This window comes from Bubalus bubalis, chromosome 12 (genome assembly GCF_019923935.1).
Source record: "Bubalus bubalis isolate 160015118507 breed Murrah chromosome 12, NDDB_SH_1, whole genome shotgun sequence".
NCBI classification, from domain to species: Eukaryota; Metazoa; Chordata; class Mammalia; order Artiodactyla; family Bovidae; genus Bubalus; species Bubalus bubalis.
Window position 1 is genome coordinate 5,746,393 of NC_059168.1, and position 21,996 is coordinate 5,768,388.

Here is a 21,996-nt window from a genome sequence, read left to right on the forward strand (position 1 = left end):
CTAGATGCTAAGGAAGGCTGAGCAGGGGGAAGAGAGACTCTAGAGGACTACCCAGGAGCTCAGCTAGGAGATGGGAGCAAGAGAGGCAGTCTTCCTGATATTCATGCCTGCTCAAGTGTTCTGCAGGCCGAGAGGAGATGGGGTCACCTGTGACAAAATGGGCATGCTTTGAAAACAGCTGAGAACCCAGAAAACTAGTAGCTCATCTTTCCAACTTTGGGTGAAAACAAGAGAAAGATCCACAGCCACCAGCTACTGGAAAAAAAAAAAAAAAAGCTATCTGTAAAACTGTAAAAAGAAGAACAGATTTGGCTGCTTCATTTCTTCTTTAATGATCACGTGGCTTTAAACATCATCTGAAATGTGCATTAGGCTCCTTCAGTGATCCACCAACAGTGTCAAGGTAACTGCCTTGCTTTGTTTGCGAGAAATCTTTGCTAATGTTGTTGGTGTTGATTTTTGTTGATCCTCGTTGATACCCATCTATAAGTGTTTACTTGTTTAAAATTTTTCTGAGTTCAAATGATGTAACCTGGGTTTTAAATGCTTACCACTGATTTTTTTTTTTATTTTATTTATTTTTTTTTTTTTAGAGGGAGTTCTTCACTTTATTTTTTTTTTTTTTTTTTTAATTTTATTTTATTTTTAAACTTTACAAAAGGAAGGGACTGTGAATTAGTTAGAGGAAAAAGGCCCTCTAAATCTTTTTGTGGAAGTCAATAGAAAATATCTCTGGGGCACATATGGGTAGAGAGGAATAATTTGCCTCTTTGATGATACTGAAATGTTCACAATGTTGTGGATCATGTTTAAATGAAGTTAAGTGAATTTCAGCTCAATTTAAAACATAATAGTCTGATCTGAGGGCTGTCATTCTGTGTCACTCTTGAACACATAGAATTAATGAGTAGAAGGCCTGGAGCTTGCGGGGACAGGTATTTTGGCTTAACAGGAAGAATTTTCTAGTAAGTTCAACTAACAGGATCTAGCAGAGGCTGCCAGAGAGAGTAGTGTGTCCTGTTTCCATGGAGACGGACGGCACTGGCTGGGATGCTGTGGGTGACATTCAGGCTCCAGAGCAGGGGTTCTCCCCTAGCAGTGGTTCTGGGTGCATGGGAATCACCCCTTCCAGGGAAGGGGTGGTAGAGTCGGGCAGGGCCCAGCCCTAGTGGCCAATTAATGTTAATACCATCGGTCTGAGGCACAGCCTGGGGTCCCAGACCAAGGAGCCCCCGTGTCTGCCTGCTTTTGGTAGAAGCAGGTGACACTTAGCATCCCTCCCACCACTCATGCCCAGCAATCTTCATACACCTGCAGCTTCATACCATGGGGCACCGCTTAGAAATATAGAACCTCAGCCCCACCCAGACCTACCTGCTCAGAATTGCACTTTAACAAGATTTCAGGTGATGTGGGTATCCATGGGCATCTGAGAAGCACTGCTATAGACCTTGATTTATAAAGCATTTTGGACTGCTTTTTCTTGTTTTTGATTTATTTTAATTAATTTATTTTTTGAGCCAAGCTGTGGGTCATGTGAGATCTTGGTTCCCTGACCAGGGATCGAACCTGTGCCCCCTGCAGTGTGGAATCTTGGACTCTTAACCGCTGAACCACCAGGGAAGTCCCTGCTTTTTTATCATCTTATCTTGTGAAAGTGGCGCTCATGGTAAAGAACCTGCCTGCCAATGCAGGAGACATAAGAGACGTGGGTTCAATCCCCTGGAGGAGGGCATGGCAACCCACTCCAGTATTCTTGCCTGAAGAATCCATTGCAACCCCATGAACTGTAGCCTGCCAGGCTCCTCTGTCCATGGGATTTCCCAGTTAAGAATATTGGAGTATTATAGGGGTAGGAGAGGGTTGCCATTTCCTCCTCCAGGAGGTCTTCAGAACTCAGGGATCAAACCCACTCCTCCTGCTTGGCAGGCAGATTACTTACCATTGAGCCCCCAGGGAAGCCCCTTGCTACTTTACCTCTTCAATATTATTAATACATTTCAGACAGACGGGTTAATTTTGTTCAATCCTAGTCCAGACTGAGACCCACTGGGTCCAGATATAGTCCAAGGTGATGGGGTTATGCCAGACCACTGGCACACTCGGTCACAGGTGGCGCAAATGGGATCCCAGGGAGACTGGGTTCATGGCCCCGTCCTTGCCGCTGACAGCATCAGCATCTGACAGACCAAAGGGCAGGCCTCCGAGCTACGTCTGACTCACCAGCAGAGAGCCACAGACCTGAGCTCCAGGCACCCCCTGCACCAGAGTCTTAAGGATTTATGTGCACAGTTAAAAGCAGAGCAGACTAGCATGGATTGCCCTGATGGTCACCATGGCACAGTCATGGACAGAGAATGCTCTGTTGTAGGCAGGCTCTCCCCACCCTATCTCCTTGTCACCTGTCTGGACACCTGGGCAGGCAATTCACATGCAGAAGAGCACATAGGCAAAATTGCTATCCTCAAGTAATCAGAAGGCCACATTTTTTTCCTACTTTAAACTTTTTATTTTTATTTTGGGGTATAACTGATTAACAGCATTGTGATAGTTTCAGGTAAACGGTGAAGGGACCCAGCCATACATATACATGTATTCATTCTCCCGCAAACTCCCCTCCAATCCTGGCTGCCACATAACACTGACCAGAATTCCACGTGCTCTACAGGAGGACCTTGTGAAGACCACATTTTTAAAAGCTAAAGTGTCAGTTCAGTTCAGTTCAGTTGCTCAGTCAGGTCCGACTCTTTGCGACCCCATGAATCGCAGCATGCCAGGCCTCCCTGTCCATCACCAACTCCCAGAGTTCACTCAGACTCACGTCCATCGAGTCAGTGATGCCATCCAGCCATCTCATCCTCTGTTGTCCCCTTCTCCTCCTGCTCCCAATCCCTCCTAGCATCAGAGTCTTTTCCAATGAGTCAACTCTTCGCATGAGGTGGCCAAAGTACTGGAGTTTCAGCTTCGGCATCATTCCTTCCAAAGAAATCCCAGGGCTGATCTCCTTCAGGAATGGACTGGTTGGATCTCCTTGCAGTCCAAGGGACTCTCAAGAGTCTTCTCCAACACCACATTTCAAAAGCATCAATTCTTTGGTGCTCAGCTTTCTTCACAGTCCAACTCTCACATCTGTACATGACCACTGGAAAACCATAGCCTTGACTAGACGAACCTTTGTTGGCAAAGTAATGTCTCTGCTTTTGAATATGCTGTCTAGGTTGGTCATAACTTTCCTTCCAAGGAGTAAGCACCTTTTAGTTTCATGGCTGCAGTCACCATCTAGTGATTATAGTTGACTTTAAATGTTGATCACTTCGGTTTGTTGTTGTGTGGTCCCTAAGTCATGTCTGGCTCTTTGTGACCCCATGGACTTGCAGCATGCCAGGCTTCCCTGTCTTTCACCGTATCCCAGGAGAAGGCAATGGCACCCCACTCCAGTACTCCTGCCTGGAAAATCCCATGTACGGAGGAGCCTGGTAGGCTGTAGTCCATGGGGGCGCCAAGAGTCGGGCTCGACTGGGCAACTTCACTTTCACTTTTCACTTTCATGCATTGGAGAAGGAAATGGCAACCCACTCCAGTGTTCTTGCCTGGAGAATCCCAGGGATGGGGGAGCCTGGTGGGAGGCCGTCTATGGGGTCACACAGAGTCGGACACAACTGAAGCGACTTAGCAGCAGAGTTCTGGCTCAAATTCATGTCCATTGAGTCAGTGATGTCATCCAACCATCTCATCCTTTGTCGTCCCCTTCTCCTTCTGCTCTCAATCTTTCCCAGCATCAGGGTATTTTCCAGTGAGTTGGCTCTTCGCATCAGGTGGCCTACATATTGGACCTTCAGCTTCAGAATCAGTCCTTCCAATGAATATTCAGGGTTGATTTCCTTTAGGATGGACTGGTTTGATCTCCTTGTAGTCCACAGTTTTATTTACACACACACTTTTTTATGTTCTTCTCTGCTCTGGTTTATCACAGAATATTGAAGAGAGTCCCCTGTGCTGTGCAGTAGGACCTTGTGTTTATCCATTCTGTATATACTAGTTTACATCTGCTAATCTTGAGCTCCCCATCTGCCCCTCCCCTACCCCCACTGCCCCCTTGATAGCCACAAGTCTGTTCTGTGTCTGTGAGTCTCTTTCTGTTTCACAGATAAGTTTGTTTGTGTCATATTTCAGATTACACATAGAAGTGATTATCTTATTTGTCTTTGACTTAGTATCATCTCTAGGGCCGTCTATGTTGCTGTGTATAGCATTATTTCACTCTCTTTATGGCTGCGTAATATTCCACTTTGTGTGTGTGTGTGTGTGTGTGTGTGTATGTGAGGGGGTGGAGTGTTGGCCAAAAAGTTCATTCAAGAAAACCCACATCATCTGTATACACCACTCTCCTTTATTCGTCTGTCAGTGAGTATTTAGGTTGTCTCCATGGAGAAGACCACATTTTATACAGTATTCTATTACAAAGTTATTTCTTATTCTGCCAAAGGAAGGAACCACAGTTGGAAAGAAAAGCAGGAGGTTGCCTGAGGTCATCCAGCCTGTGGGTGTCGGAGCCGACCCCAGAGTCCACAGAAGCCTCTTGGTTCCACGTGCCCACTGATTGAGGAGGCCCTCCCACACCGAGCAGTCTTCCTATGTAGCCCTGGAGGGTGGATGCAGCCCTCAGCATTTTGTGGTTTGTGGGAGGCAGAGGGCAGCCCCTGGTTCCATGGGAACCCCCCCACTCCAGACTCCTCTCTGTTCATCCTTCCCCCTCTCCAGGTCCCCCTAAAACAGGCAGGCACTTGAGAGAGCTTGACCCTGGTTCTGGATTCCAAGCCAGCTCTGGCTACAGTCCCATAGGGCATCTTTCAGGATGCTTGCTTTTGAGTAAAGAGAAGTCACTCAGTTGTGTCTGACTCTTTGTGACCCCCAGGACTGTAGCCCACCAGGCTCCTCCGTCCATGGGATTTTGCAGGCAAGAGTACTAGAGTGGGGTGCCATTTCCTTCTTCAGGGGATCTTCCTGACCCAGGGATTGAACCCAGGTCTCCTGCATTGCAAGCAGACACTCTACCGTCTAAGCCACCAGGGAAGCTTTTGAGTAAAACCATGATATTTTTCAGGCTTCCTTGGTGGCTCAGTGGTAAAGAATCCACCTTCCAATGCAGGAGACTCAAGAGACACGAGTTCGATCCCTGGGTCAGGAAGATTCCCTGGAGTAGAAAATGGAAACCTGCTCCAATATTCTTGCCTGGAGAATGCCATGGACAGAGGAGCCCAGCAGGCTACAGTCCGTGTGTTACCAAAAGGTGTGTGGGGGTCAGCTGCTTGCTGCCCAAAAGCCAATTAACAGGCCAGGTTGATGGAAAGGAAATTTACTTTATTTTCAGATGCTGACCACTGGAGGGGAGGGGTGGCAGACATCTGTCCAAAGGCCAACTTCCCCCCACCACTGGCAACCAGTCGGGCAGGAGATTTTATAGACAGAGGTTGGGGTGGGGGGAACTACATGCAGAAACAGCACAGTCAGCTCTGACAGTCATCTCCAAATTGGTCATCAGTGGTTTGACCAGTGTCATCTTGGTGGTTTTGGTCCATTTGTTCCCATTGCTTTGAGGTCATTTCCCCGAACTGTGGCAGCTTGTGTCGTGGGTACAGTCTGGTCATCATGCAGTTAATTTCTCCCACCTGGGGTTTCAGTCTCTGTAAGACAGCTCACAGCATATGGCTACGAATATTATCTATAGCCCTTGAGAAGGAACTGAGCCCTTGAGAAGTCAAGGAACTCCTGGACGATGCTTAAGGACTACATTATGATTATTTGGGCTCCTTTTACTGTTTTTCTTTATATGTTCTCATTTCTCTGATTAAACTTATTATTCGACTAAAGTTTTCCACGGACAAAAGGCAGGCTGGGAACGTGGGGGTGGGGGCATGGTGGATTCCACCCTAGGTGGGTTCCCTAGGGTCCTGCTGCATTTCACACGGGGTTGCAAAGATTCGGACCCAACTGAGCACACATGCAGACACATGATGTTTTTCAGTATTTTAAAGTTTCCATGAGTCTCTTCTTCCCGGATTCAGTTCCTGCCTCTCTAAATCCTTGTCACGCTCTTGCCTTCTCCCTGTGGGCATATGAGGGCACTTAGGAGCTTATCAGAAAGCAAACAGTACCTCAGGAAGACAGAACATTCCTTCATTGCCTTGGTTGCATCTGTTTTTCTGCAGCCCAGATAAGAGACGACAGAAAGAGGAAAGCAGGTGCTTTGTACAGCTCGTCAGAATCCTGCCTCTGATATGGACGTGCTCTTCCTGCCCCTGGGATTCTTGGTCCCACGATGCTACAGATCCTTCAGCGCTGCCGCCTGATCGTGTTGCCATGCAGCACTTCTGAGCACGTGGGCGCACACGCACACACACACACACACACACAGCCACACATTGTTAAAATCGTAGCTGAGAAAGGCCTTGTTGTTGTTAATTTTTCATGGCCTCACAATGTTAGCATGTGCAGGGCTAGGAACAGACTCCCAGTGTGAGCTGGCCTGACCTAGACATGAACTGGACTTGTGTGAGCTGGCCTGTCATTCTGATATAGACATGAACTGGACTTCTACTCTGGAACACGGCAGAGTAAACAGTTGAAATCATGTGAAGGAAGAAAACATTTTGAATGAGTAGTTCAGTGAGTATAGGTAAAAAAAGAGACAATATTTCTAGAAGAAACAGTTCAGAAAGATTTATTTTTTTTATAGTTGTATATATGAATACTTATATTTGTTGTTCAGTCACCCAGTCGTGCCTGACTCTTTTGGGACCCCACAGACTGCAGTACAACAGGCTCCTCTGTCCTCCTCTATCTCCTGGAAAGAAAAAGTGTTAGTCACTCAGTCGTGTCCAACTCTGCTATCCCATGGACTGTAGCCTGCCAGGCTCCTCTGTCCATGGAATTCTTCGAGCAAGAATACTGGAGTGGGTAGCCATTCCTTTCTCCAGAGGATCTTCCCAACCCAGAAACTAAACCCAGGTCTTCCTCGGAGTTTGCTCAAATTCATGTCCATTGAGTCAGTGATGCTATCTAACCATCCCATCCTCTGCCACCCCCTTTTCAGTAATGAACTGCATTTTACCTAATGAAAAATGGCCTAAGATCTTGACTCTTTCATTCTGAAAGAAAGCAGGAAGGGATTACTATAAATATGCACTGCTTCTCCCTCTGAAAACAATGAGGCAGCTTTTTAATATTTTCATGTAAACTAGACCATCTCCTTTTGTTTCATTTGTTGGTTGGTTTCCTTTTCTCTCAAACAAGCTTGTGAAAATGAAACGTATTTCTGTTTATGTTTGTAACATTCCCAAATCTGAGTGTGGCCTTGGAATAATGATTTTGTTCTGTTCTAAAGAATCTGATAGTTTTTTTCATGGACTCAAGAATTTAGCATATTCTAAGGCCTGAAGACTGCATGACCCAGGTGAAGATAAGAATATAGAAGTCAGGTAGGTTGATTCCTCCCACTTGTAAAAGAATGAAACTAGAACACTTTCTAACACCATACACAAAAATAAACTCAAAATGGATTAAAGATCTAAACGTAAGACCAGAAACTATAAAACTCCTAGAGGAGAACATAGGCAAAACACTCTCTGACATACATCACAGCAGGATCCTCTATGACCCACCTCCCAGAATATTGGAAATAAAAGCAAAAATAAACAAATGGGACCTAATTAACCTTAAAAGCTTCTGCACATCAAAGGAAACTATTAGCAAGGTGAAAAGACAACCTTCAGAATGGGAGAAGATAATAGCAAATGAAGCAACTGACAAACAACTAATCTCGAGAATATACAAGCAACTCCTACAGCTCAACTCCAGAAAAATAAATGACCCAATCAAAAATGGGCCAAAGAACTAAATAGACATTTCTCCAAAGAAGACATACAGATGGCTAACAAACACATGAAAGATGCTCAGCATCACTCATTATCAGAGAAATGCAAATCAAAACCACTATGAGGTACCATTTCACGCCAGTCAGAATGGCTGCAATCCAAAAGTCTACAAGTAATAAATGCTGGAGAGGGTGTGGAGAAAAGGGAACCCTCTTACACTGTTGGTGGGAATGCAAACTAGTACAGCCACTATGGAGAACAGTGTGGAGATTCCTTAAAAAACTGGAAATAGACATGCCTTATGATCCAGCAATCCCACTGCTGGGCATACACACTGAGAAAACCAGAAGGGAAAGAGACACGAGTACCCCAATGTTCATCGCAGCACTGTTTATAATAGCCAGGACATGGAAGCAACCTAGATGCCCATCAGCAGATGAATGGATAAGCAAGCTGTGGTACATATACACAATGGAGTATTATTCAGCCATTAAAAAGAATACATTTGAAGCAGTTCTAATGAGGTGGATGAAACTGGAGCCTATTATACAGAGTGAAGTAAGCCAGAAAGAAAAACACCCCAGCGTGGAAAACGAATTTGAAAACGTTTATACATATATATGTATATATATAACTGAATCACTTGGCCATACACCTGAAACCAATACAATGTTGCAAACCAACCATACTTCAATATAAAATAAAAATTAAAAAAAAAAAAGTGCCTCTACAAAAAAAAGAGTATAACACCAGTAAATATACTGAATTGCTTAGTTAAGTAATCAAGTAATTGGAACATGCTTTGTGATAAAGCTGAATTGATTAATAAATGCATTGAAGAGTAGTTTGGACTAACATCGTCTACTGATTTGAAGAGCATTTCACTCTCCCCTTTGCTAAATTTGGCTAAACATATAAAATAAATTATTAAAAAATTTTTTAAAGTATCCGAACTTTCTCCCATTTTACCCAGGATTTCAAAGTTTAGAAGTTGTTAGTTGTGGCCTCATGGAAACCAGGTGTGTGATAGTCTGCTAAGGAGACTAAGAGGTGGTGATGAGCTTTACTTTGCAGAAGGGTCCGGAAGAAAGGGCGGGACTCGTGGTCCTCAAGCGGGTGGGCCGAGAGCCACTCACACACGTAAAGTCTGATTCAGTTCACAGAAATGTTGTTTATCACCTGCTCTTTGGGGAAGATACTGCTATGCAAGCTGATATCACTGTATGGGAACCTTTTGGATTGCAAGGGATGTTTGAAAGGGCTTGCCTTGCAGGTTCCCTGGGAGCTGGTAAATATGTTTGGAATTTGAAAATGAAGCTAATTGACGTCCGTGGTTAGCATCTGTTACTGAGATAAGGGCCAGCACCTTTTGAAGGCTTCCTGGATTGCTCTAATAATCCCACCCATCTGAGCTAACCTGCCTTGACCTTTTACTCCGAAGCTCCCCATCTAGGTGTTTGACAGCTATTGTGTCCTTAAATCTCAGCTGCCCTGTGAAGGTGAGAGCTGGAGCAGAGAGAGGCTCAGTGACTTACCTGTGGTCGCTTGGCGAGTTAAAGCACAGTCACATTTTGAATGCATCAGATCTTCACTGTTGGTTGGAGGGTGGGCGGGGAAGGGGCGCCAGGGCACAGCATGTGTGCTGAACAAGCATGTGAACAAAGACTTGAGGGCCAGGAGGAGGAGGAGGGACTGTGTCGAGGCCCAGTGATGCTCTGGCCCCTGTTCTCGAGAAAACTTTTCAGAAAAGGTCGTGGCTGAAAGAGTCTGGGCGAACATTCCCGAAGTCATGGGTTTTTAGATGTGGACATATCTCAAAATATTCTTGACAAAACCTTCTGATGCCCCTGTTACAGAAATGAAACATGGGGGAAACAATGCCCAGCATCTTACATACCTGCATTTACAGACCTGGTCGCCATGGGCCACAGGGCCACTGCTCTGCTGGGAAGCTTCTGGGGTGCCCCAGGCTGACTTGGGTCTGCTCCTGCTCCAGGGGCACCAGTGAGCTTTTTCTGGGGTGAGCTAGGCGCCCTGTCCTTCCTGGGAGCCCTGGGGAGCAGGATCTGGCCCCCTGCCCGGGGACCCCAGCATCAGCCTCCAGGTTTGTGCTGAGACTTCAGACACCAGGACCTGGAAGTTGGTTAGATCACCCAGGCCTCGGGGGAGCCTCCCTCCCATTGTCGGATGCTTCATCCAACTTCTGAGTCCGAGAGGCCAAAGGGGTGGGCTTTCCATCTGTGCGGCTGCAGCCTCACTGAACACAGGCATCGTAGGGACACTGCGGGGCCTGCCCTCCGGCCTGGGATTCGGGGCCCGCTGGTCTTGGCACCGCTGACTCAAGTCCAGCCTTACCCCTAGTGAGTGCCCAGTGGTTACCAGCAGTGAAGGGTGGAGGGAGCCTCTTCCATGGATGGCTTGCAGCGTTCGTGTGCGTTGTCAAAAGGGCACAATTTATCAGGGTGCAGGGTGGTGTCTGTTAGGGCCATCCAGGGGAAACGCATAGGATGAGACAGTCACGATCGGAAAATGAGAAGCGGAGCTTTTGTTGTTGTTCAGTCGCTCAGTTGTGTCTGACTCTTTGTGACCCCGTGGACTGCAGCACACCAGGTTCTCCTGTCCTTCACCACCTCCTAGCGTTTGCTCAGACTCATGACCATGGAGTTGGTGATGCCATCCAACCATCTCATCCTCTGTCGTCCCCTTCTCCTCCTGCCCTCAATCTTTCCCAGCATCATGGTCTTTTCCAATGAGTCAGCTCTTCACTTCAGGTGGCCAAAGTATTGGGGCTTCAGCATCAGTCCTTCCAGTGACTGTTCAGGGTTGGTTTCCTTTAGAAGTAAGTGGTTTGTGCTTCACCTGAACTTTCCATGACGTACCAGGTCCCCAGCACAATGCCTCCCAAAAGATGTTCTGGGACTGTTCTCTCTTACCCTGAGACCCAGCTGAGCGTCCTGAGGAGAGGTCGTGTCTTGCCTTTTCCCTGACACCCTGAAGCCTCCACCCAGGCTTCAGAGCTGTGAGAGAAGCAGCTTATTCCACCACGGTTTTGTCTTTGAAGGCAGGGAAGTCAGAGTATACACTGTTCTCTTCCTGCTGCTGCTGCTAAGTCACTTCAGTCGTGTCCGACTCTGTGCGACCCCAGAGGCGGCAGCCCACCAGGCTCCCCGTCCCTGGGATTCTCCAGGCAAGAACACTGGAGTGGGTTGCTATTCCTGCAGTTTGGTTTTTTTCAAGAACCACTTTCTCTACACTTCCTTTGAGTTTTCCTCACTCCCTGGGTCTCTGTTCCCGACGGCTGTCTGAGCCCCCTGGGCGGTGCCCAGAGCCTCCACGGGAGGGGATGGCCTGGGTGGAGGAGGGCTGGGGAGGCGCTGCCCCTCTCTCACTGCTGCCCTGCCTTCGTGCCACTGGTTCGTCACTGGTCAAGAACCGTGTTGCTGAGCTGACCTACTTTTCCTGTTTGCCTACAGAAGGCTAAGCCTGTTTAGCACTGTCCAGAGGAGCCAGGCGGAGCAAGGAGCTTTCTGAGTCGTACAGATGGCAATCTTTGGAGGAACGTGATTTAATCTGGTTGTCCCGTTTTCCATTAGTCTAAAGAGTTAGGACCTGAGGCCTGAGGTGACCTAGGGCCAGCACCCAAACACAGGGCTGCCCAGCTCTGGAGAATCCCATGGACAGAGGAGCCGGGCAGGCTGCAGTCCATGGGGTCTCAGAGAGTTTGACATGACTGAGCCACTAAAAGTTTCACTTTCAAGTTGTATTTTATTGCAGTAGAGTTGATTTATGATGTGTTTAACACCTGCTGTACAATGAAGTAATTCAGGTATACATATATAGACATTCTTGTTCACATTTTCCATTATGGTTTATCACAGGATACTGAGTAGAGTTCTCCGTGCTGTACAGTACAGAAGGACCTTGTTCTTATGTCATAGTTCGTGTCTGCTAATCCCAACCTCCCGGTCCAGCCCTCCCTCTCCCCCTCTGGCAACCACAAGTCTCTTCTCTATGTCTGACCCCGTTTCTGTTTTGCGGGTGAGTTCGCCTGTGCCATATTTTAGATTCCGGGTGTAGGTGATATCATATGATATTTGCCTGTCTCTTTCTGTCTTCACTTAGCACGTTAATCTCTAGGTGCATCCATGTTGCTGCAGATGGCATTATTTCATTCTTGTTGATGACTCACATATTCCATTGTGTGTTTATACATATATATATATATATATATATATGTATCACATCTTCTTTATCCATTCATCTGTTAATGGACATTTAGGTTATTTCCATGCTTTGGCAACTGTAAATAGTGCAGCAGTGAACATAGGGAGGCATGTATCTCTTTGAATTATCATTTTCTCTGGATATATGCCTAGGAGTGGGATTGCTGGATCATATGGTAGCTCTATTTTTAGTGTTTTCAGGAACCTCCATGCTGTTTTCCAGAGTGGCTGCGTGAATTTACATTCCCACCAACCGTGTAGGAGGGTTCCCTTTTCTCGGCGCCCTCTCCAGCATTTGTTACTTGTAGACTTTTTAATGATGGCCTGTCATAATTTTATTCTTAGCTGCATGTCCCTGCATTGCTGCTTGTGGGCACAGGATGGTATCTCTTAGGGTCATCCAGGGAAGAAAAGTAGAATGAAATCGTCATGATCGAATAAGCGGACATGGGAAAACCAGAAGCTTAGCTTTACCTGGGGTTTATGTCACTAACTCATGTATCAGGTACCCAGCACATGTTGTTCAGTCATGTCCAACTCTTTGCAACCCCATGAACTGTAGTACTTCAGGCTTGCCTGTCCTTCGCTCCTGGAGTTTGCTCAAATTCATGTCCCTTGTGTTGACGATGCCATCCAACCATCTCATCCTCTGTCACCCCCTTTTCCTTTTGCCTTCAACCTTTCCCAGCACCAGGGTCTACTCCAATGAGTCAGCTCTTCACATTAGGTGGCCAAAGTATTGGAGCTTCAGCTTCAGCATCAGTCCTTCCAATGAATATTCAGGATTGACTGGTTTGACTTTAGGATTGACTGGTTTGATCTCCTTGCTGTCCAAGAGACTCTCAAGAGTCTTCTCTGGCACCACACTTTGAAAGCATCAATTCTTTGGTGCTCAGCACTCTTTATGGTCCACCTCTCACATCTGTACATGACCACTGGAAAAACCATAGCTTTGACTAGATGGACCTTTGTCAGCAAAGTGATGTCTCTGCTTTTTAATATGCTGTCCATGGTTTGTCATAGCTTTTCTTCCAAGGAGCAAGTATCTTTTAATATGCCTCCCAAAATATTCTGGGCCTGTGCTTTCTCATCCCAGAGCCCTGGCTGAGTGTCCTGAGGAGGGGTCATGTCTTGCCTTCACCCTGACACCCTAACACCCTGACGCCTCCATGTTGGGCTTCAGAGCTCAGGTAGGAGGGGTGTTGGGCTGGTGGGTGAATTGTGCATCACTTGGTGTCACGTCCGGAGATTGCTGTCCAGGGATGGATGTGAGTAAGGATGGAGGTCCTCTAGCTTACCATTAACTTACACCGTGAAAACCCAAAGGTATAAAACTGGACCTTTCCAATCCTTTCGGGTTGACTGTTAAACATGTGAAAACCAGACGTTTCTGGACCTGCCAGTGTTCTGCTTGCTTGGTGAACAGGACTGGGTCTCAGCCCGTGGCTGTCCTGCCCACGGCAGCGTCTTCTCAGCAGAGATTCTTCAAGTCCCCGCTCTGAGGTGAGGGAAGAGAGGTGGTTTGCTGGGGGTTTCCTGCCTGATGTACTGTTTGCTTCTGTTCTGGACCTCATCTTCCCTTCATGTCCAGAGGGCAGGCCTTTCTTTAGACTTTGTGCAAAGGATCTGTGAGTGTTAAGGAGAAATGCCAGCTTCTGGGACATTTAGGGGCTACCTGCGACCCACCTGTCCTGCAAACCCTGGCGTACATTTCACAGCGGTGGCCAGGGTTGGAGAGACAGGGTACACAATGTTGCTGGGGAGCCCTAGGGAGACTCCGGGCATTGCTGTGCTTTGCCGTGGGGACATTTGGAGGGCAGCATCCGGCACAAGAGGGGACAACATGGTTCCTGTTGTAAACTGTCCTTTAACCAAACTGTGGCGCATTCTAAAACATGACCGTGGCCACAGGGCCTTCCTGTGATGGGTCCTTCGTCTCACGAGCCCAGCTGCTCACTGGAGGGTGGTACCACCTCCCTCATCAGAGGCTGCTCCCTGCTGAGTGGGACCAGAGCCCTGGGGACAACATGTCAGGAGCAGCATGACCCACAGCAGACACACCGCCGAGCTCAAGGCATCCACCTGTTTTTTTTGTTTGTTTTTTATTTTTAGCGCAGACAGGTCTGAGCATCAGTCACCATGACCAGTTTCCCAACCATGAGCACCAGATCAACCCAGGCTCTCACATCAGGTGGGGAGAGGTGTCCAGGTGGTGTGGATGGACCTTCATTCCCCCATCTTAGGGGAAAACCCCACCCCAGGCAGCACCTGCTTCCCCTGGGGAACTGGGCTGAGCTGAGTTGTACATCGGGAACTGACAGAGGGAGCGTGGGATGGTCTAACTTCATGGGGTACCTGTGAAAGGAACACAGTAAGTTACGGTAGAGTTGGGAGTGTCAGGGGAGTGTTCTGTGGGGCCCCTGGGCTCGGAGAAGAGGTGGTGGGCTGGAGCACCCTGCCTTTGCCAGGAGGGCAGTTGCTGCTGCTGCTGCTAAGTCACTTCAATCGTGTCCGACTCTGTGCGACCCCATAGATGGCAGCCCACCAGGCTCCCCCGTCCCTGGGATTCTCCAGGCAAGAACACTGGAGTGGGTTGCCGTTTCCTTCTCCAATGCATGAAAGTGAAAAGTGAAAGTGAAGTTGCTCAGTCGTGTCCGACCCTCAGTGACCCCATGGACTGCAGCCTTCCAGGCTTCTCCATCCATGGGATTTGCCAGGCAAAAGTACTGGAGTCGGGTACCATTGCCTTCTCCAGGGAGGGCAGTGCTCTCTGTTTAAACTGTAAAAAAATGAGATAATTGCAATGATGAGAGAAAAGGGAAGACGATGCACAATAAGGCTACTCGGTGCCAACCAGGTGTGCAGCAGCCGGTAAGTTACCTGCAGCTCTAAAGACGCTGGCCTCATCCCAAGGTCACTATGGCTCACTGTGCCTTAGCAAGGGGGCAGTTCACCTTTCTCACCCAGCCCGCTCTCTGCTAAATGCAGATGAGCCGTCCTGATGTGTTCTTAGGAGGACAGTGAGGGCTCATCCTCCATTTACAGATGAGGTCATCACTCCCAGGTTCCGTCTGGACCACAGTGCTGAGTGAAGGACAGAGGCCAGAGGACACACAAACCTAGGTCTCATTAGCTCCAAACTAGTTTTTCCTGCCTCATTGGAAGGACTGATGCTGAGACTCCAATACTTTGGCCACCTGATGCAGAGCTGACTCATTGGAAAAGACCCTGATGCTGGGAAAGTTTGAGGGCAGGAGGAGAAGGGGATGACAGAGGATGAGATGGTTGGACGGCATCACCGACTCAATGGACATGAGTTTGAGCAAGCTCCAGGAGATAGTGAAGGACAGGGAAGCCTGGCGTGCTGCAGTCCATGGGGTTGCAAAGAGTCAGACACGACTGAGCAGCTGAACAACAGCAACAGTTACAGAAGCATCCTGTACCTTTATTAAACATTATTTATTTGAAGTCCTAATATCAAACCACAAACTCCACAGCCTGGGCGTTCAAAGCAAATTTGACTTCTCATTTCAGGACATCTTTTTCTTGGGCTCTCTTGGCAAACTTGAGCCTGTTAGGCTGAGCGCTTCCAGGCGCGAGGGAGCGTGAGGACCAACTGTCTGGTGGACGGGGGTGCAGGGCTGCAGCAGCGGTTTGTGAATTCATTTCCGTTTGTCTGTGGCAGCTCCCGACAGAGGCTTTCACTGACTTAGTTCCGAGCATGACTCACAAATCTCCTTTCCCCTCGTGGTGATTCTTATAGGCATCTGTGGTCCACATCCTGACCACACACTGTCACCCATGAGATTCTCTCATGAAGTCTGGTTTACGCTGTGCAGTCTGAACTCTTTAGAAAGGAGCTCCTAAAAGGAATTGTCAGTGATGTCCCCAAAGGTTGCAAGAATCACATGTCATGTTAGGATGACCTTTGATCCAGGTTTAGCTGTGCTTTCTCTTTTGGAAAGTCTTTGCTAACTGAACGATGTCATTGCACATTTGCTGAATGACAAAGTTTCTAACTTTCCCCTTCCATTCCTTCATTGTTTATGTCACTGTTGCCCTGAATAATGAATCATCAGACCCTTGGAAAAAGGAAAACATGAAGGGAGCATCATGATTTTAACAGGCAGATAAATCCTCAGCCTTGACCTTAGAGAGGCTTGGGGCGGGGGGGGTCACAGGGTCACGGGTCCTCACTGAGTGGGGGGCTTTCCTTGGTTTTTCCTAGGAGTCCAGCTCTGTGAGGCCCCAACCAGCTGGCCAGGAGGGGTGGGGAGAGCTTTGGTGAAGGGTAGACCCATCCACTTCAACTTTCCCAAGTCGCAGAATGCGAGGGATGGTGCTGAGAATGGCCCCGCTTGACAAGAATTGGGGTTGCAAGAGTGGGTGGCTCTAGGCTGGCACCATCCATTTCCTTTATAAGAACTATTTTTTCCCCCAGTGAATGAATCATTGCAACCAAAACAACATGGCCTGGAGAGGAAGAATTAAAATGTAGAAATTATTTCCTAGCCTCCACCAAAGGACAAAGGAAGACAAGTCCGCACCGCAGTTTATCAACGACCGTTTTTCAGAGCCTTTTTATTTCTTAAATATAATGAGGAAAAATCATTGCTGAGCTCCCACATGGAAGATGCAGATGTTAATCCAAGACGACACAAGGTCTTCTTGCCAGGCACTGGCTGAGAAGGCAGAAGGCGCGCATGCTGTTGACAACAAATAAGCCCCAGCCAACCGGGAAGATATCTTTGGGTTTCCACTTGCTGTTGTTCGCAGTAGTTTTTCTTTTTTAAAAAATTTTATTTTATTATTGGAGTATAATTGCTTTCTAGTGTTGTATTAGTTTCTGTTGTATAACAAAGTGAGCCTGCAGTATTTTTTATTTTTAATAACCGAAAGCCACCAAGTTTGGTTGGTACAGTGAGGAGGAATATTCAGATTTTCCAGCTACCTCGGGGCCTGTAATTCAAACCATTTCTCCAACAATTTGAAAACATCATGATTTTAGTTTTAAAAAAAACATGGGCCTTGCAATGCAATAAGCTTAGGGTAGCCATTTCAGGGGGAATTCACCATGATGCAGAATGACCCACTGGGCCTCTCCAGGCTGGCTGTACAAAGAGTTCAGAATTAAAAAGATACTGAAGAGAAAGTCTGAGCACTGATTCTAGGAATTCTGTCTCATTCCCAGCTTGTTACAAATAGTTTTATTGGGACACAGCTGCACCTGCTCACTGACACAGCCTTGCACATTCACACTATGATACGGCAGAGATTGGATGAAAAGTGAAAGTGTCAAGTCACTCAGTCGTGTCCGACTCTTTGTGACCCCATGGACTGTAGCCCGCCAGCCTCCTCTGTCCATGGAATTCTCCAGGCAAGAGTGCTGGAGTGGGTCATCATTCCCTTCTCCAGGGGATCTTCCTGACCCAGGGACGGAACCCAGGTCCCCCACATAGCCCGCAGATTCTCTTTACCATCTGAGCCATCAGGGAAGCCTGGCATTTAAAATACTCAGCAGGTGGCTCTTTACAGGAAACCCTTGCTTCAGGGGAACGACGTACCTTACCGTGTAGGATGTTCACAGCCTTCTTGGAGCCCTGGGAGTGAGCTGCCAGTCCCCAGGGGGGCCCAGTCCCCTGTGTGATGCATTAATCCCACCTCCCCGCTGACCCACGTGGGACTAGGGCAGGTGGGGCGTGAGAAAGCAGCACTGCCGCTTGCCGGTCCCTGTTCAAAGGCCAGAGTTGTGATCCCCGGTGCAGTAGGGGTTAGTGAGAATGAAGCCTTGGGAGGCAGAGATTTCACCTAGGTGATGGCAATGTCATCTGCAGACCTCATTTGTGTTGTTCTGTTCAGTTAAAGTCACTAGATATTCATCGAGGGCATCCTCGGTCATGTCTGCCCGTGTTTCTTTCACTCTCTCTTCCCCTCTCTTCCTCAGAAGGACCTAAGGTTCTATTGAATTCCCACTGGATGCTTCAGGCAGCACCGCTGTGTATGTGTCTGTCTGTCTGTTTTCCATGAGTACACACAGAGAGGTTTTGACGCTGACTAGTGGGCAGGCACGGTAACCCCGCTCTGCCCAAAGACCTATGACAGGCTTGAGTACCAGTTTCTACAGCTGGCCTGCTAACTCATTGTCATGGATGATACTGTGATGATCTCTTTGTGCTAGGGACAAATGAGTCAGGGACTCCACAGCCCTGCTTGCTGGCAGCCACAGGTGGTCTCTGGAGAGGGGTGGGGTGGGATGGGGGCTCCTGTCTGGTTCTCTGGCTGGAAAAGCTTCCTTCCCCCACCATGGCACTTCCTTCCCTGATAAGGGCGCCCCCCTCTGAAACCTGAGGTTGGTTTGACCCCCTTCACTCTATGGTGGTCTTCTCATTGGGCAGTGTGTTCATTAAGGCAGACAAGGAGAAAGGTGAGCTGGAGGGGGGCTCAGGAATATAGAGGTCAGGGTGATCACCTGGGGCAGATGTGGGTGAACAGGACTCGCCTGATGCTTCTGTGCTGTGGGGAACACACTGGCCCTCCTTGTTCACGGGCATCTCTCCTTTATGTCTCACACGTTTTCTACCGGGTGGCCTCCCATTAGAATGAGGGAAGCAGGCTCATGAAGTTGCAGAGGTTTGCTTAAGGTCATGGAACAAGTGAGTCTGAACTAAAATTGAAGTTGGTCTGACTCTGTGGTCAGAGGCCCACACATTCTTAGCAGGTGATGGGTCAACTCAAGGATACACATCCCAGGGCAGGCTCTGTCCCCAGAGCCAGGGTCCCTGGGCAGCTCGGCCTTCCTGATTCCTTTAGGAGTGGAGACTGTGGCCCATTCCACCCTTAGAGCTGCATGGAGATGAGACGAGGGCTTTCCAGAAGCTGGTGGTGGTCGAGGGTTGGTAAGGGAGCCATTGGTTTCTCTTGAAGGTGCTGGTTAAAGCGAATTTTCTCTTTTGTCAATAGCTTGTACCTTCAGACATACCTTGTAAGTGCCTGGGTTAACCGTGATCACTGAGGGGCTTGTGTGAGTTAGTATAGTCGGTATTGAGAATTCAGACAGGGTTTGGTCCTGGCGGTGTCCTTCCTCTCCTCCCCCGTGCCTCCCCACCCCCCTTCATTCCTCATGGATGTCTCGAGCACCTGATGTGGCTAAGGAGCTGGGCTGGGCATCGTGGCCTGGGTAATGGGTAAAGGACTTTGTACCAAGTCCTTGCCATCCAAGTGGGGAACCAGACATTGAGTGTCTGCTGTGGACCAGGCTTGTGCTGGCACTTTCATACCTGCCAACATAATTAAGCTCTTTAAGAGCCACAGCTGGGGACTTGCGTGGTGGCCCAGAGATTAAGACTTTGCCTTCCAATGTAAGCGGGGTGGGTTTGATACCTGGTTGGGGTGCAAGATCTCACATGCCTTGAAGACAGAATATACAACAGAAGCAGTGGTGTAACAAATTCAGTAAAGACGTTAAAAATGGTCCTCATCACAGCCTGGATGGGAGGGGAGTTTGGGGGAGAATCTTGTTGTTCAGACTCTCAGTCGTGTCCGACTCTTGGTGGCCTCATGGCCTGCAGCCTGCCAGGCTTCCCTGTCTTTCACTATCTCCTGGATTTTCTCAAACTCTTATCCATTGAGTCAGTGATGCCATCCATCCATCTCGTCCTCTGTCACCTCCTTCTCCTCCTGCCCTCAATCTTCTCCAGTATTAGGGTCTTTTCCAGTGAGTCAGCTCTTCACATGGGGGAGAATGGATACACACAGCTGAGTCCTTTTGCTATTCATCTGAAATTATCACAACATTGTTAATTGGCTATACTTCAATACAAAAAAAAATTTTTTTTAATATTTGTCCTCATCAAAAAAAAGAAAAAAAATCTAAAAAAAAAGTCACAGCTGTAGGTAGACAGGCCAGTCGTCTGAGCCAAACCCCCAGTGCCTTCCTGTGTCACTCAGAGCAGAGGCCAGCTCCAGCTGGTCTCCCTGGGTGTCTCCCCGCTCTAACCCCACCCATCATGCTGCCCTTGGCTTAAACGAGCAGCAACAGGCCCTCTGTTCACTCACTTGATGTGCTTGTGGCTTGCCCCCTCTACCCTACCTGCCCCCCACCACCTAAGTGCCATGGGAGCCAGGACTCCCAGGGAGTATCTATTGAATCGTAGAACATCGCACGTGGGTGTCATCTTCATGCTTCGGTAAAAACACTTCGGTGCGTCTGCACAGAGAGATGCTCCGTGCATGAACCTCAGCATTGCTACAGATCAGTTTTTCCAAACTGATCTTTAGTCAACACAGTCCCAATAAGCATCACAGCCATTTTTTATAGAAATTGACAGTGTCGATTCTGAAACTTCCATGGAAATGCAAAGAGCTAAAATAACTAGGAATCTTGAAAAAGAAGAACGAAGTTGGAAACTCTTTATACAGCTGAGAAATGTAGCTGTCACCCCTTTAACTTCTCGGTTGTTCCTTTAACCTGATCTCATGGGGCTTGTCTTCTTCCCCTTGCCCTCTTCCCTGTGCGCTTTGGGCTTCTCTGGCTCCTCCACATCATGGAGTGAAAGAGTGACTCAAATACAAGAGGGGAGGGATCCACATGTTTCTCACAATATTCAACAGGGGAAGCAACCCAGTGTCCCTGGACAGAGGATGGGTAAACGGAAGGTGGTCTATGCATACAGTGGAATATGATTCAGTCTTATAAAGGAAGGAGATTCTGACACACGCCAAGACACGATGGGCCTGGAGAGTGTTATGCTGAATGAAATAAACCCATTGCCAAAGGACAAATCCTGTATAATCCCACCTACATGAAGGCCCCAAAGAAGTGTGTGTGATTAGTTGCTCAGTCGTGTCCGACTCTTTGTGACTCCATAGACTAGTCATTTGTAGAAGTTTTGTGTGTGACGAAGCAACCTCAGTTGTCCAATCAGGATTTCAGACCCTCAGCAAAGCAGACTGAAGCCCACATCCTCCTGTGAATGTGCTCTGTCAGGGGCAGCTGGGAAAGGGCAAGACTTTTACCCTTTCCCTGTGGCTGGAGCCTAACTCACAGCCCCGGCACACAGACAGCCACCCCTTTCCTCGGAGCGCAGACCTGGGTAGCACATCATTAAATGAATGGACCGCATTTTCCATGTCTTAAAGCGTTGAACAGATTCCATATGGGAAACATTAAGCAGATGCCTGTTTGCAGATGTGCTAAGCCCACTTTAATTATGATACAAGCCTCAACTGCCGAATGGCGTGTCTCACAAATCTATCACTGAAATATGCCTGCTGAACCGGTCTTGTGCGTAAACAGGGCTGTGGCTGCACAATTCCTTTTCCTCTTTGGCTCAGATTGGTGTCTGGGCTCACAGCAGATGAACACACACAACGAAATTATCTCAGAGCAAAGATTCATCTGTTCCCGTGAAGAATTGTTATCTAAGGTTATCATTTTTATACATGTTCCTATTGGATTTGCTCATGTTTGGTTTAGAATTTTTATAGCCGTGTTCATGAACAAGCTTGGCTTCTTAATCATTCTTTCTTTTAATGTTCTTGTCACAGCAAGTGGGAAGCTACTGTTTAACACAGAGAGCCCAGCTCAGTGCTCTGGCAATATAGAGGGGCAGGATCGGGGCCGGGGTCGGGGGGAGCAGAGGGAGGGTCAAGAAGGAGGGCACATATGCATACGTATAGCTGATAAAGACTCAGGTTTGATCCCTATGTCGGGATGATCCCCTGGAGAAGGGAATGGCAACCCACTCCAGTATTCTTGTCTGGAGAATCCCATGGATGGAGGAGCCTGGCAGGCTATGGTCCATGGGGTCAAAAAGAGTCAGACACAACTGAGCAACTAATAGGTTTTTTTTTTTTCCAACATAGCTGGTATATGTATACTTATAGCTGTACACATTGTT

The 21,996-nt window shown here is 47.8% G+C and overlaps 1 protein-coding gene and 1 non-coding gene across 5 annotated transcripts in view; one reads left to right on the top strand and one right to left on the bottom strand.

Moving 5' to 3' along the window:
* Positions 1-21,996, top strand: part of NPAS2 (neuronal PAS domain protein 2) — a 207,781-nt gene that overhangs the window by 59,743 nt on the left and 126,042 nt on the right. Inside the window, exon 1 of one of the 4 annotated variants that reach the window (XM_044925670.2) lies at positions 13,460-13,600. The exons of the other annotated variants lie outside the window; for them this stretch is intronic. The gene's annotated coding sequence lies outside the window, so the exon portion shown is untranslated. Of the gene's footprint in view, positions 1-13,459; positions 13,601-21,996 lie in introns of those variants that run through there. 4 annotated transcript variants of the gene reach the window in all.
* On the bottom strand, positions 10,841-10,920 carry LOC112578260. Its single transcript, XR_003102558.1, has one exon. It is a non-coding gene; the product is annotated as a Z6 small nucleolar RNA (small nucleolar RNA).